The sequence below is a fragment of the Schistocerca serialis genome, chromosome 4, assembly GCF_023864345.2.
Source record: "Schistocerca serialis cubense isolate TAMUIC-IGC-003099 chromosome 4, iqSchSeri2.2, whole genome shotgun sequence".
Taxonomy (NCBI): domain Eukaryota; kingdom Metazoa; phylum Arthropoda; class Insecta; order Orthoptera; family Acrididae; genus Schistocerca; species Schistocerca serialis.
Genome location: NC_064641.1, coordinates 100,365,110 through 100,382,282, shown reverse-complemented (window position 1 = coordinate 100,382,282; position 17,173 = coordinate 100,365,110).

The window sequence follows — 17,173 nt, the reverse complement described above, 5'->3', positions numbered from 1 at the left end:
CTGGGGCTTTCTTAGTGCCGACCAGAAGGATTAAGATACCTGCGAGCCTTACCACTGACATTCGTATTTTGTTCCCGCTTTGAGATATTCATTCTTGTGTGTACAACTTAGACAGCAGTAGCCGGAAACCGCAACCCTGCATTATTCTCATGTTAACGTCTACGAACATTATTTCCCACTCATATTGCAGTAGAATGAAGGGGTACTGATTTTACTGCGCATTTTATTAATTAAAAATGATTTAAATGTTAATTGCTTGATATTAAAATTTCAAAAACTTTTTAAATAGTGATAATTATCTCAGAAAATTTTTTTCTCTCTGCTAGATCTTTACCTCTTGCTGAAACCATTGCTACCTTTCTTTAGCAAATTGTCATACTAGCACAAGTTGCTTCTTCAGTAACCTCTCCTCTTTCCACAGGTAAACTGACCCTTATGCAACGGCTTTTACACACAATAAGCTGACGTAATCCGGTATGTATACGAAAACCAACTCTCTATTAAAGCACTACCTCTATTTTCAACACGTAGACTCTTATTCATTCAAACACCTCACAAATATGCTAGTCATTTCAACTGTAAAGATCAAAATTAATACATGGTGAAATTTAACTATGTGGTGTTACAAGCAGTGGTCATATGCACATATTAAAACTGATGTATCCCAAATTAATGGTGTGTTAAGAATGCTGATACCTTTTGAATCTGCTTATTTTTCGTATTTACTCGATAAACAATACTTGTTTAGTAGGATGTTTCTGGTTAATGGGCTCTGGAAAGAACTGTTTCTGCTATTTAGTTGATATGTTATTGCCAGGAGATCCTATGGATAGTCTGGCTGCCTGTAATCACTGTTGCTCAATTAGCACCACCCAGGAGGCACGTGTAGGGTATTTTAAGGTTAAACCTACTGCGGAGCTTCATACCAGACTGTTCACCACTGTGGATGCATATTCCAGCCTGTCACGGCGCCAAAGAGGACTTCCGGGTAGCAATTCCAGATGCAGTGCGCTGGATTCAAGGACTGGCTATTCAGTTGCAAAGACAAACGTAAGTTTCTTGTGTGTCAATATGCACATGTGTATATGTAATTTAATTTCATGATACGTATGTATTAGCCATACGCTAAATAAAATAAAATAAATAATAATTTAGTAGGATGCATTCTGTATGGTAAATTTAAACAGCAAAATATTTAACATTTACTTTCTGTGTCTAAGCGGATGTGTATTGAAGACACCCGGCTTGAAGATTAATTCTCCTTTGCAAAATGAAATTTAATTATCCTTATATGTTTTTTTGAGTACAGTCCTACTTGCCATAGACTTCGGTGTCTACACGGTATTTGGATGATGGGAAACTTAATTCAGTCTCCAATTGCTTCCTCTGCAGAAACCCTCGATAAGCAACCAGCTCATTTTGTTTGAATACTTTGTGTCAAATATTTACTTATTTTTTTAAGGAAATCAACAGTAGCCTTCCGTATGGTAATTAACTGAACCTTTGCAGCTGACTTAACTACGTACATGTTTTAATAACTTTCTGTCGATATTTCTTCCTCAGCCAGCAGTTTATTTTGTTAACGTCACTAGGCTTCGTTACTGGAAACTGCGTGGTCTCTATTCTTCTTCCTTCTTAGCTGAGTGTCGTAGTCTGCTACAGATGGCGCCCCTCGACAACAATTTTGAACAAATTACATCGAAAATTTTGCCACCAAAGGATTGCTACTGTACGTAGTCCATTCGTAAACTTGGTGCAGAGCAACATTATAAACGACTCCAAAGAACTGCTAGGTGGGATTTTGTGAGCAGTTTCAGAGAAGACACAATTTTGCCGTAGGAAACAGCATATACCACAATGGGTTTATTTGTTTGAGGACACGCACATTTATTAGCAATATGATTTCACGTAAACCACCGTACTGTCCCGTTACACTTGTAAGTAGTTCTAATTTAGTTAGCAAATATTAGATGTCCGTCATATTCTTTACACTTCCTCCCAACACAATTCATTTATAGGCTCAGTTGCGCCGGTGAGAGGGTTCCACAGGGTCGCGAAGTCGACTGGCCCCAAGCGCGGAGAAATGTATATAAACACACGCACTCGCGTAACTAATGAACAAATATCGAGCCACACGTGCACACCACAACACAACAAAACAACTGTTGGCAACACTACACACTGTAAAGCACACGTTCAATACACAGTGAAAAGTGAAAGTGAAACGTTGAAGTAATTGGGGTCGGAAAAACACCGAAAACGGGTCATCTGGAGTATGTAGACCCAGTAAATACACCTCAAGGTTTAACATATCAGAAGTCGTAAGTAACATAAAATGGTAATTTAACCTCACGAAACTTGTGCTGTTAAGTTTTTGTAACGCGAAACTCAAGAGAACAGTTGGAGAAAACATAATATAGCAACATATTTGTAACTATTATATAACTTATTTATTATATACATAATCATGGATTACAGACCACTGATGGTGATTCACAAATAGAAGAACAGAAACGTGCATGGCAGAAAACACACTGCCTTTCATTTAGTTGGAGAGTTGGACTACTCCTCCTTGAAAAAATAATGATTTTCTACGAAAGGACAATTCATCTATAAAAGACAGTTATTCGGCCAGAATACACATATGCATCAGAACAGCAATTTTAGATTCATTAAATAAACAAGAACAAATTAAGAAAAAGGGACGAAAGATTTCGAGGAAGATATTAGGAAATAGAAGAACATTTTAATTAAGAACTAACACAAAAATATAGAATCATGTAGAAAAAAATTACAGACGAAATTAGGAAAAGAAGACTAATAGTGTATGAACACAGTCAAAGAAAGAAAAAGTCCTAGCAGAGTGTAAAAATTGTACAGTGTTTTGAAAAATTAAAAGACAAACCAAATTGATTCAGGGACGTTCATAAAGACCTAGAAGAAATTGACAGAAATAAGCAAAGTAATTGAAGAAAGAACAAAATACAGAAGGACAATTCGTCTATAGGAGACGGTCATGCGGCCAGAATACACATATGTATCAGAACAACAATTTTAGATTAGTTAAATGAACAAGAACAAATTAGGAAAAAGGAAAGAAAGGTTATGAGGAAATCGAAGAACATTTTAATTAAGAACTAACACAAAAATATAGAATCATGTAAAAAAATTACGGACGAAATTAGGAAAAGAAGACTAGTAGTGTATGAACATAGTCAAAGAAAGAATAAGTCCTAGCAGAGTGTCAAAACTGTACAGTATTTTTAAAAATTAAAAGACTAATCAAATTGATTCAGAAACGCGGAAAAGACCTAGAAGAAATTGACGGAAATATGGAAAATAAATGAAGAAAGAACAAAATACAAACACAAATTAGAGAGATGGGAAGATTACCAAGAAAAAACAGTTCCAAAGAGATGGGGAAGAAAATGGACAGCAGAAGAGTGGAAGGCAAAAAGTGAACAGATGGAGTATTGGAGAAAGCGTAAAGCTAAGTTATTGGCTCTAACGTCAACTTTTAAGCGACTTGTAACGAAAAGTAAAGATCAATACAACCATTTTTTTCTGTTTTTAAAATATTCCTTCCTTTGGGGTATAGTAACATTTCCAAGTCATAAAAGAAGTTATACGTCTTTACATCACCTTTCAGTTGCGTGCAGTTGTAATGGTACGCAGTGGCGGTTTCACCGGCTGGTGATTCGTACTACTGCGCAGCGGAGTTGGATCGAAAGGCTGTTCTGCTTCAACACAATGCCGCTGGTAACTAATGAAATAATGAACACATCCAGGGCTTCGATTGTGCATTTGCACAATGGAGATTAAATTCCGCTACCAATTAGCCTGATTGACGAACCCCCAAAATAACTGATGACATCCGACAGTCTGCCCTAGTGAAACATTTTTGCGTGTTACGTACGTGTTGCGCCCCAAGTGTTACCGTTGTAATTCAGCTGACACTGTAAAAAGCGATTTCGTTCTATTTAATGTGCTCTTGTTGAATCCATCGTTGCATGTTGTAAAAATTACGTTCACCGTCAAGGAAAAAGTATTATCATATGGCAACGAGCACATTAAAAGCATTTTTCGCTATGTAATAGATATGTAAGGGAAGAGCTGAGAGAAGCTGCAGAATTTACTTTGTATTTATAGACTATGTTAAAGCTTTTGACAGATTGTTATAGAACAAGTTTTGGGACATCGTGGACAGAAGAGGAATACCCACCATCTTATGGAAGTACTGAAAAGCCGAGACAAGACACAGATATTTCTTCAGAAGAGACCGGAAGAATTCATTTCAGAATACATAATTAACAACTGCCTAGGGTTTTAAAAATTATACTTTAATGACGCTGTTCGAGAAAGGAAATCTTTAAGAATTAGGTTTCAACAATGACACACACACGCACACACACACACACACACACACACACACACACACATATATATATATATATATATATATATATATATATATATATATATTCTTGACTCTTGTTTTACAACGATAAGGCAATACTTTTAAGTTGTGAAGGTATATCACAGATATCGAATACAGTAATGGTGCAGACAATTTTGAAAATTCTTTGCGTAAAACAGAACTCTTTGAACTTTGTGTTTCATCTGAAGTGCGCTGCAAGTTGGATGTTAGTAATAAGTCCATTAAATAGATCAGCCAATTTCTTTTCCTGTGTTGCACACTCGTATCTGTGTGAGAACTTGATGTCGGCAAGAAAACAGAAAAATCTGACAGTAGTACTCTAAGAAACAAATTACAGAAGGATACAATGCTGAACTTCTACAGCACTGTGGTGGTGCCAGCATGTTTATACAGGACTGAAGAGTGGATCCTCACTACCACGGAGATCAAAATTCAGTAATGCGAAATGTTCGATTAGTTGTGGGGTTCATAAAGATGGACAGAAAGAGAAATGGAGGCATAAGGATGACACAAACCTCTAAAGTTTAAATGACAGAATCTTAGAATAATGTGAAAACTGGAGGTCTTATGTAGAATGGATGGGTACCTTTCATTTCTGTAATTGTGAAATCATACATTGTTCGTTGAGTGGGTGTTAAAACTCAACAAAGATAACATACATTAAAGTACTGTTTCGGACTTTGCAAGATGATATTGCACTTGGAACGAAAACTATAACCTGACACCCCCGGAGGGGGGGGGGGGTGGCGGGGAGCGAAGGGGGAGAGAAGGGGGCGTCCACTGGAGGCCGAACCACACAATAACCCAGGGTTCGATGCGGGGCGGCGGTGGGGTGGGTGGACTGCTGTGACCTCTTGTGGGGTTTTGAACCACTGAGGGCTACGGCGGGAGGAAGTCTCTCCGTCGTTCTAGGTCCCAGGTTCAATACACACAATAGTCCTAGGCAGGCGGGCGACAGTCGAAAATTATTCTAGAGGGGGTGTCTCGTAAGAATATTTCATGGTACCGTCTGGCACAAATTGCTTTCCAAATTAGCTGTTTTATGTAGTCGTTCGACTCTAAATTGCTCCAGACGTAAAGTCCTAGATATTTCGCATGGTCGTAACTTTGGAAAATGAGCTGATGTTATGCGGGCTACAAACATCTAACACACTAAAATAAAGAAAAAAAAATGCGCCATGAAGGAATTATCCGAATGGGGCGGATATGCGTGATCTACAGAAAAACAATTTCAATGTGAGAAAAATTGGATGATTTGTTCAAGTGCAAGAGCTTCACAAATTGAGCTTGACACATTTTTCAATGTCCTACTATGGGGTAGCGTGCCACCAGTTATTAGGGTTTCTTCCCGTTCCACCCACGTATGGAGTGCGGAAGGAATGATTGTTTGAATGCCCCTGTGCCTGCAATAATTATTCTATCTTATCCTCACCATCTCTACGTAGGGGTTGTAGTATATCCCTAGAGTCATTATTTAAAGCTTGTTCTTGAAACTTTGTTAGTAGACTTTCTCTGGATGGAGTCTTCCAATTCAGTTCCTTCAGTATCTCTGTAACACTGTCCCACGGATCAAAGCAACCTGTGACCATTCGTGCTGCCCTGCTCTGTTTACGTTCAATATTCGCTGTTCAGTAGCCCCTATTTGGTACTGGTCCCACACACTTGAGCAATATTCCAGAATCGCCCACACGATTAACTTTCTAGACTGACTGCATTTCCCCAGAATGCTACCAATAAATCGAAGTCTACCACCTGCTTTATCCACCACTGAACCTATATTATCATTTCATTTCACATCCCTACATCTACAACTACATATACATGTTCACTCCGCGATTCACACTTAAGTGCCTGGCAGAGAGTTCATCGAACCGTTTTCATACTACTTCTCTACCATTCCACTCTCGAATGGCACGTGGGAAAAAGGAACACCTAAATCTTTCCGTTCGAGCTCTGATTTCTCCTATTTCATTATGATGATAATTTCTCCCTACGTATTAGTTAGGTTTAACTAGTTCTAAGTTCCAGGGGACTAATGACCTCAGAAGTTGAGTCCCATAGTGCTCAGAGCCATTTGAACCATTTTTTCTCCCTACGTAGGTGGGTGTCAACAAAATATTTTCGATGTTACTTATAATCCGTCTTGATTGAAAAATGTTTATTCATATGACCGGTTTCGGTTCATCTAGAACGATCTTCAGAGCTGATATTTCGGTTACAGGAGTAACCTGTCCAGATACAGCAACTTTCAAATGCTGCGTCACATATTTTCGCATTCGGAAGAGAAAGTTGGTGATTGAAATTTCGTAAATAGATGCCGCCGCAAATAAAACCACCTTTGTTTCAGTGACTGCCACCCCAACTCGCATATCATATCAGTGACACTCTCATCCCTATTGCGCCATAACATGAAACGAGCTGCCCTTCTTTGCACTTTCTCGATGTCCTCCGTTAATCCCACCCGGTAAGGATCCCATACCGCGCAGCAAAATTCCAGCAGAGGACGGACAAGTGTAATGTAGTCTCTTGAGTGGGTTTGTCGCATCTTCTAAGTGTTCTGCCAACAAAGCGCAGTCTTTGTTTCGCCTTCCCCACAATATTGCCTATGTGGTTTTTCCAATTTAAGTTGCTCGTAATTGTAATTCCTAGGTATTTATTCGAATTGACGGCCCTCAGATTTTTGCGATTTGTCGTATACCCTGCTAAGTGTTACACCCAGGTATTTGTCGGAGTTGGTCGATTCCAACAATGACTCACTGATATTATAGTCATAGGACACTTCGGTTTTTTCATTTTGTGAAGTGCACAATTCTACATTTCTGAACATTTAAAGAGTGTTGCCTATCACTGCACCACTTTGAAACATTATCAAGATCTGAAATTTATGCAGCTTGTTTCAGACAATACTTCATTGTAGGTAACTGCATCTCTGCAAAGAGTGTGCGGTTACGATTAATATTATCTGAAAGGTTATTATTATACAACATGAACAGCAAGGGTCCCAACACACTTTCCTGGGGCACACTTGAAGTTACTTCTACATCTGACGACGACTCTCGATCCGAGATAACATGCTACGTCCCCCCTACCAAAAAGTCCTCAATCCAGTCACAGATTTCACTTGATATCCCATATGATCGTAGTTTGACAAGAGGCGTAGATCTGGTCCTGAGTCAAATGCTTTCCAGAAATCAAGAAATACTACATCTACCTGACTGCCGTTATCCAAAGCTTTCAAAATGACATGTGAGGAAAGTGCGAGCTGGGTGTCGCATGGTAGGTGTTTTCGGAATCCATGCTGGTTGGCATTGAGGAGGTCATTCTGTTCCAGATACCTCATCATGTTTGAGCTCAGAACATGTTCTAAGATTCTATAACAAATCGATGTCAGGGATATTGGTCGGTAGGTTTGTAGATGCTTCTACTAGCCTTCTTGTAGACGGGTGCGACCTGCGCTGTTTTCCACGAAGTGGGCACTGATTTTTGTTCAAGGAATCTACGATTGATTATAGTTAGAAAAGGGGTTAACTCAGCCCCAAATTCAGTATAGAGTCTGACAGGAAGTCGATTGTGCCCTGGAGCTTTGTTGAGTTTCACTGATTTCAGATATTGCTCACTACCAGTGACACTAATACTTATTTCATTCATCTTTTCAGTGGTACGAGGATTAAACTGGGGAAATTATCCTGGGTTTTCCTTTGCAAAGGAACATTAGAAAATTCAGTGAAACATTTCAGCTTTTGCTTTGCTAAGCTGAAATTCAGTTCCTTTCTCATTCGCCACGCACTGGACACTAACTGTGGTGCCACTGACGGCCCTTACGTACGATCAAAATTTCATTGGGTTTTGTGAAATATCATTTGACAATATTCTGCAACGGTAGCCGCTGAAGGGATCACGTATTGCTCTCTTGACAGCAAAACGCGTTTCATTCAGTATCTATCTGCATCCTACGCTTTGTTTTAAAACCTGTTATGCAGTAATCTCTGTTTTTTAGAAGTTTCTTTACAATGACTATAGTCCCCCCCCCACTCACAATTTACACTGGTCGCTGGTCGGCTAGATAGATATCTATCCAGTGCATGATCGACTATTCTTTCAAACTTGAACTATAGTTCCTTTACATGCTCCTGCCCTGTGCTGAAAGTGTAAGTAGCCTGTTTATATGTTTGTATGTTGGCAGCTCTGTAGACTGCATTAATATCACTGACAGCGATGTGTGCCCTCTGTAAGAGACTCTGTGGCTGGTCGGACTCGCAGTTGGAAGTGAATACACTACTGGCCATTAGAATTGCTACACCAAGAAGAAATGTAGATGATAAACGGGTATTCATTGGACAAATATACTAGAACTGACATGTGATTACATTTTCACTCAGTGTGGGTGCATAGATCCTGAGAAATCAGTGCCCAGAACAACCACCTCTGGCCGTTATATCGGCCTTGATACGCCTGGGCATAGAGTCAGACAGAGCTTGGACGCCGTGTGCAGGTACAGCTGCCCATGCAGCTTCAACACAATACCACAGTTCATCAAGAGTAGTGACTGGCGTATTGTGACGAGCCAGTTGCTCGGCCACCATTGACCAGACGTTTTCAATTGGTGAGAGATCTGGATGATGTGCTGGCCAGGGCAGCAGTCGAACGTTTTCTGTAACCAGAAAGGCCCGTACAGGACCTGCAACATGCGGTCGTGCATTATCCTGCTGAAACGTGGGGTTTCGCAGGGATCGAATGAAGGGTAGAGCCACGGGTCGTAACACATCTGAAATGTAACGTCCACTATTCAAAGTGCCGTCATTGCGAACAAGAGGTGACCGAGACGTGTAACCAATGGCACCCCATACCATCACGCCGGGTGATACGCCAGTATGGCGATGACGAAAACACGCTTCCTATGTGTGTTCACCGCGCTGTCACCAAACACTGATGCGACCATCATCATGCTGTAAACAGAACCTGGATTCATCCGAAAAAAATGACGTTTTACCATTTGTGCATCCAGGTTCGTCGTTGAGTAGACCATCGCAGGCGCTCGTGTTTGTGATGCAGCGTCAAGTGTACCCGCATCCATGATCTCCGAGCTGATAGTCCATGCTGCTGCAAACGTTGTCGAACGGTTCGTGCAGATGGTTGTTGTCTTGCAGATGTCCCCATCTGTTGACCTAGGGATCGAGACGTATCTGCACGATCCGTTACAGCCATGCGGATAAGATGCCTGACATCTCGACTGCTAGTGATACGAGGCCGTTGGGATCCAGCACGGCGTTCCGTATTACCCTCCCGAACCCACCGATTCCGTATTCTGCTAACAGTCATTGGATCTCGAACAACGCGAGCAGCAATGTCGCGATACGATAAACCGCAATCGCGATAGGCTACAATGCGACCTTTATCGAAGCCGGAAACGTGATGGTACGCATTTCTCCTCCTTATACAAAACATCACAACAACGTTTCACCAGGCAACGCCGGTCAACTGCTGTTTGTGTATGAGAAATCCGTTGTAAACTTTCCTCATGTCAGCACGTTGTAGGTGTCGCCACCGGCGCCAACCTTGTGTGAATGTTCTGAAAAGCTAATCATTTGCATATCACAGCATCAGCTTCCTTTCGGTTAAATTAAGCGTCTGTAGCCCGTCATCTTCGTGGTGTAGCAATTTTAGTGGCCAGTAGTGTAGCTAGCAGTGATGGAGGTTGGAAGCAGTGTTAGCGTGACTGGACGGTCTGGACGTGTGTCCGTCATGGAGATTTAATATTGGTTGGACATGGATTGTAAGATGTGGTAATGGAATTATTGACGATTACATAATTTTTGGAACTGGATGTCACGAACGATTATATAATTTTTGAACTGGATGTCACATGATTAATGTAAAATATGCTAAATACATAGTTTGCTCTGTAACAAATCTTTCCTTTGCTAACCACATGCCTATTTGTAGTTAGAGCCTACAGTAGTTGGAATCTTTTTATTTAGCTGGCTGTACACCTGCTGTATTTGCTGTAGTTCGTGTCATGAAAATTTTCTGTGAGGCAAGTGACTTATGAAATGTTTGTGTTAATCAGTAGTCAGATTGCGTTGAGTTTGTATATTGTTGGCAATAAATGAATAGGATAAGTTTGAGCTGCATTTGTCAGGGAAAATTCTGTAGGTCAATGTTGAGATGATAAAGACAAGGAAAGTGACAGTATGTTCAGTTTCACTCGGCAGTTTAAGTAAGCATTCAACAGTTTCAGACATAAATAAAGAAGTTTCAAAAGTTTCAAGTTTCTTATTGAGTTATGAGACTACTGAGTTGTTATCTAGTTTACTGAACATACGAGGGTTATTCGGCAAGTAGGGAACGATAGATCGCGATATGGAAACAACAGTGAAAATCAAAACTGTTTTCCTTGCACATTTAGCTACACCTTCCAGGTACTTCCCTACATAGTCGGCGCTCCAACTTAGAAATTTGTCGGAGCGTTATACCAAATTTTCAACACCATCGTCATAGACAACAGCCGCCTGTGCTCTTGGAAAATCCTCTATGCTGGTCTATAGCGCGTAGCCTGCGCCCAGGTGTTCGTATCCAGCGTTTCACGTGAACAGAGATGATGCTCAGGACGAGCCAATTAGGGCTGTGTTGAGGGTGATCGAACACTTCCCATCGAAAGGGCTGCAGGAGCGTCTTCTCTGCCACTGCAGAGTGCGGCTAAGAATTGCCGTGAAGGAGGAAGTGCGTGGCAGTTGTGTTAGGTCGGCTGCATTCAATAAGGCGAAGCCGTTCAACGGGCCCTCCTAATTGGCGGGAGACATTGTCGTTCTAGGCACTTTTACTCGCTCACAGTGCTCTCACAACTGAAAAAAGCGTCTTGATGCGATCGATGGGCATACTAGAGACACTGCCAAAAACGTCTGTGAAAAGCCTCGTCAGATTTTGACAGTGGTTTCCATTTCGCGACCGATCGTTCCCCACTTTCCGAATAGCCCTCGTATATATCTCTCTGCTTGGTTTAGTTGCCCTTTGTAGTTTGGTAATCACTGCTGTCACAACCGCGTATAGTTCCATGTGTATTAGTTAACATTAGATCCAATATATTTCCATCGTCAATGGGATTCCTAACCATCTGTCCTAGGTTGTCTTCGAGAAGGAATCACTGAAGACAATTCTACAGCAGTCAGTGAGGTTCCAGACCGAATATGTATCTGAAGACCAGGAATGATGGTCTGAGGTGTCACTTCTTTTCCTACCAGGACTCCTTTGGTTGTCATCAGCGACAGCCTTACTGCACGATATTCATACCACCCGTTTTGTTGTCCTTGATGGCAAGTAGTCCTGGGCTTACTTTTCAGCAAGATAATGCCTGCCCAAACACGACGAGAGCTTCTACTGTTTCTCTTCGTGCTTGCCAAATGTATCGTGGTCAGAAAGGTTGTCGGATCTCTCTTCAGTTGGAATGACTGGGGAATTATGAGTAGAGCCGGCCTCCCACCTCGGGATTCTGCCTAGTGGACAGAATTTGGCACGATATCCCTCAGGACGACAGCCATCTACTCTACAAATCAATACCAAGCCGAATAACCGCTTGCATAAGTGGCAGAGGTGGACCAATGCGTTAGTGATTTTGTCAACTTATGAAGCTGCTTCTCTTGAATAAATCATCCAGTTTTTCCGAAAACGAACTCATTTGTTTGTTTATTCATGTAGATCGCACCTAGCCATTTCCATCCCATTCCGGTAATTCCTTCGTGGTGCGTTATTTTTTTTCTGTCTTAGAGTGTATTACTCGTCTCGAGGATATTTCTATTGCTACTCTATACTTCGTGAGAGAGGAGAATAGACGGTTTATACCTCTTACCATCATGTTATCACGAACAGAGAATATTCTTGAAATTAATTTTATAGTGTTGGAAACTCCTCTACATCTACATCTACATAAATACTCCGCTAACCACCAAGCGGTGTGGGGCGGAGGGCACAATTCGCGCCAAAGTCATCCCCCCCCCCCCCTGTTCCACTCGTGGATCGCAGAGGGGAAAAACGACTGTCTGAACGCCTCAGTACGAGCTCTAATTTCCCTTGTCTTTGAATGGTGATCATTGTGCGGTTTGAAAGTTGGTGGTAATATTATATGCTCTACATCCTCGGCGAAGATCGGATTACGGAATTCAGTGAGCAGCCCCTTCCGTTTAGCGCGTCGTCTATCTGCAAATGTTTCACACTTCAAATTTTGAATGAGATTTGTAACGCTCTCGCCATGGCTAAATGTACCAGTCACGAATCTTGCCGATTTTCTTTGGACCATCTCAATCTCCTTAATCAGACCCAACTGGTAAGGGTCCCATACAGACGAACAATACTCTAAGACTGGACCAACTAAAGTATTGTATTGTAAGCAATTTCCTTTGCTGAAGGACTGCATCGCTTCAGGATTCTACCAATAAACCGCAATCTAGAGTCCGCCTTGCCCTTTACTTGTGTGATCTGATCATTCCATTTGAAATCATTTCCAATATCCACACCCAAATACTTGACGGATATTACCGCTTCCAAAGACTGGGCATTAATTTTGTACTCGTACATTAATGGGGATTTTCGCTTCGTTATACACAATAGGTTACACTTACTAATATTGAGAGATAACTGCAAGACATTACACCACGCATTTATTTTCTGTAAATCCTCATTTCTTTGTTCACAACTTTCGCCGGCCGCTGTGACCGAGTGGCTCTAGGCATTTCTGTCTGGAACCGCGCGACCGCTACGGTCGCAGGTTCGAATCCTGCCTCGGGTATGGATGTGTGTGATGTCCTTAGGTTAGTTAGGTTTCAGTAGTTCTAAGTTCTAGGGGACTGATGACCTCAGATGTTAAGTCCCATAATGCTCAGAGCCATTTGAATCATTTTTTTCACAACTTTAGTGTGATACTACTTTCCTGTAGACTACAGGGTCATCGGCAAACAGTCTAATGCCGCTGTCAATACCATCAACGAGATCTTTTATGTAAATCGTAAAAAGCAGCGGACCTATTATGCTGCCCAGGACGCACCTGAAGTTACGCTTGTTTCTGTTGAAGTCATGCCATTCAGGACGACATACTGCTCCCTGTCTGTTAGAAAACTTTCTATCCAACCGCATATGTCATCGGATAGACGGTAAACGCGCACCTTTTGGAGCAAGCGACAGTGCGGAACTGAGTCGAACGCCTTTCGGATGTCGAGAAATATGGCATCAGCCTGGGAGACGGTATCTAGAGCCTGTTGTATTGTTGTTGTTGTTGTGGTCTTCAGTTCTGAGACTGGTTTGATGCAGCTCTCCATGCTACTCTATCCTGTGCAAGCTTCTTCATCTCCCAGTACCTACTGCACTACATCCTTCTGAATCTGTTTAGTGTATTCATCTCTTGGTCTCCCTCTACCATTTTTACCCTCCACGCTGCCCTCCAATACTAAATTGGTGATCCCTTGATGCCTCAGAACATGTCCTACCAACCGATCCCTTCTTCTAGTCAAGTTGTGCCACAAACTTCTCCCCAATCCTATTCAATACCTCCTCATTAGTTATATGATCTACCCATCTAATCTTCAGCATTCTTCTGTAGCACCACATTTCGAAAACTTCTATTCTCTTCTTGTCCAAACTAGTTATCGTCCATGTTTCACTTCCATACATGGCTACGCTCCATACAAATACTTTCCGAAACGACTTCCTGGCAATTAAATCTATACTCGATGTTAACAAATTTCTCTTCTTCAGAAACGCTTTCCTTGCCATTGCCAGTCTACGTTTGATAACCTCTCTACTTCGACCATCATTAGTTATTTTGCTCCCCAAATAGCAAAACTGATCTACTACTTTAAGTGTCTCATTTCCTAACCTAATTCCCTCAGCAGCACCCGACTTAATGCGACTACATTCCATTATCCTCGTTTTGCTTTTTTTGATGTTCATCTTATACCCTCCTTTCATGACACTGTCCATTCCGTTCAGCTGCTCTTCCAAGTCCTTTGCTGTCTCTGACAGCCTGTTGTATATCATGCAAAAAGAGTGCCAGCTGTGTCTCAAATGACCGCTGTTTCCTAAAACCGTGCTGGTTTCGGCAGATGAGCTTCTCATGACCCAGCTTCAGTATTCAAATCACCGTGCTCTTTCATTTTGTTTCTACAGTTCCAATCTTTTGAAAGGCGTAAGTTAGGGCAGCAGACTGGATCTCCGCATAATATCTTCCCGTTTAACGTCTATATCATCACAATGGCCTTGGTCGTAAATGCTGGAGTTCTTCGAGCAATTTCACTGAGTTTATCTAAAGTGATTAGTGGGCGCCGAAAGACACGCCGTACATGTCTCTCAGTACTGGTGTCAGTAATATGATGAATTTTGTGGAGGAACTGAAATTTACGTGGAACAGACAGAACATTCCAGTTTTCAGTGCATGATTCCAAACGAACTCTGTTGATGCAGATTATTCTCTTTTTTTTTCTAGAGCCAAACATGACCGTTAGTTAACTGACCCCTCACATAACTGCAAAATTGTACTGACAATATGTACTGCCTGTTGACTATTGTCTCGGGATCTTCGGCCGACGTTTGTTTAATGATTATTGTAGCTGGTAGCGGACTGGAGTGGAGCCCGCGGCCGTAAATTATGAATACTTGTCGCGCCGAAGTCTGAAGGCCTATTCACGGTTATTACTGCTGTATTTCCCTTCTTGTTACCTACAACGGACGCTCGCCGCAGAAAAGAAGCCCAGGATGTCCCTGCCTTTTGATTTCCTTTTATTGCTAAAATTAATGCATGTTTGTAAAGTTCAGTGTCTTCCTTGAAGAAACGGGGGTGTTACCTCTTCTCTGCAGTGAATTTTATTCTGTGGTCGGTCTCACACAGTATACTCGTATGTTGCGCCATAGCCAATTTCTGCACTTGTTCCAACCTGCGTTACCATTTATGCTCTATGATCCTGGTATTGATTAACCATCCGATCATTCAACGTAAATTTTTCTACTTGTGCATGGTATGTGGTATATTACGACATTGCAAGTGGAACTCTTCTGTCCTTTGCGATCTGAGAAATTGTCTGATCTTCTTCGTCGGTTCCTAAATAGTCTTTGTATCTTGGTTGTGCCGTATACGGCCAGTTCTATCCTGGGATGATATGACAGAAAGGCCGTCACCGTACATTTCTCTTCACGACGTGTCTCTTCAACGAATGATAGGTTTGGTGACACTTGTCATGCAACTGGCGGAGTACCCAGTACTTCTCACAACGCATGTCACGTTCTGTTTCTCCAGGAGTTGTGTCTCACGTGTGAAGTGCAGCAACTCGCATACCTCTGGTGTACTCATTACCAGCGTATTAATCATATCCAGTTTCTGACTATGAATTTGGTTCGAAAGTTTTTCAGGAATTAGGCCATGTGTGTCTGATACATGCTGAGCCCAGGTTCTCACCATTTCTGGCAGCCAGCACGTTTAGAAATGGTAGCTTTTGGTCGTTTTCTATCTCCAAAGAAAATACAGTGTCGCCATGAAGACTGTTCAGTTGCCTTATGACGTTAGCGAGCTGTTCCTCACCCTGGCTTCACACGACGAGTATGTCATCTGTTGTGTCTAGACAAGACAGCCTAGACACAATGTGAGGAAGCCGAAAGGCACGCGCTTAAACTCACGCAGGCTGGCGTGAGGTCTGAAACAGGGTACGTAATGAATGCTATAAAGAAAAGTACGTAGCTTCTGGAATACTTAACTTTAATCCACATTTGTAGAACATCGCTCTTGATGATACATTAATAGAATCTCAATATCAATTGAATACGGCGCCTTGCTAGGTCGTAGCAAATGTCGCTGAAGGCTATGCTAACTATCGTCTCGGCAAATGAGAGCGTATTTGTAAGTGAACCTTTCCTTGCAAAGTCGGCTGTACAACTGGGGCGAGTGCCAGGACGTCTCTCTAGACCTGCCGTGTGGTGGCGCTCAGTCTGCTATCACTGACAGTGGCGACACGCGGGTCCGACGTGTACTAACGGACCGCGGCCGATTTAAAAGCTACCACCTAGCAAGTGTGGTGTCTGGCGGTGACACCACATCATCGACGTACTTGTACCACATCTTAGATGCACAAGATTCCAAGTCCAGCGCCTGTCTTTCGAAATGTTCCATAAAGAAATTCGAAATTTTGAATATTGGCAGTTTTCTGTTAATTGCTGTTTGACCTAGAAGAGCTACAAATAACAGCATCTTAAAAGAAACCATTAATTCTATTAAACCGTCGTTTAGAGTAAAACAGTAAACAATAACCTTTCACTTCATTCTGTTTTGCTCTTTTGCTACTACCACCTGTCAATACAATAGTGAAGGGATAACATCAGTCTCATTAATGCGTGGATCAGCTGACTTAATCTTGACATCTGGAAAGGGATTTACTCTTTCGTTATCTCGCTTATCGCGACCATAGCAGTCATTATTATGATACCCTTATCTGCTCAAGCCTCGCTTATTGTACCTTTCTCCACGATCGCGGCCGTTATTTCGTCAGTCATTCTGGTGGTATTGTTAATGCCTTTTTCCGAGTGATCTCATGATGTTTACGCAGCCTATTCTGCTACGGAGTGCCTGCAGCCTAATTTTCTAGCTCCGGGAGCCAACTTTGAAATGCGTCCGAATGGTCTTTGTATTTACCTGCCAAAATTATGTGCCTCAGGTGCACTGGTAGCTTATTGCGCCAGATGCGCATCAATTCCATCTGACAGTAT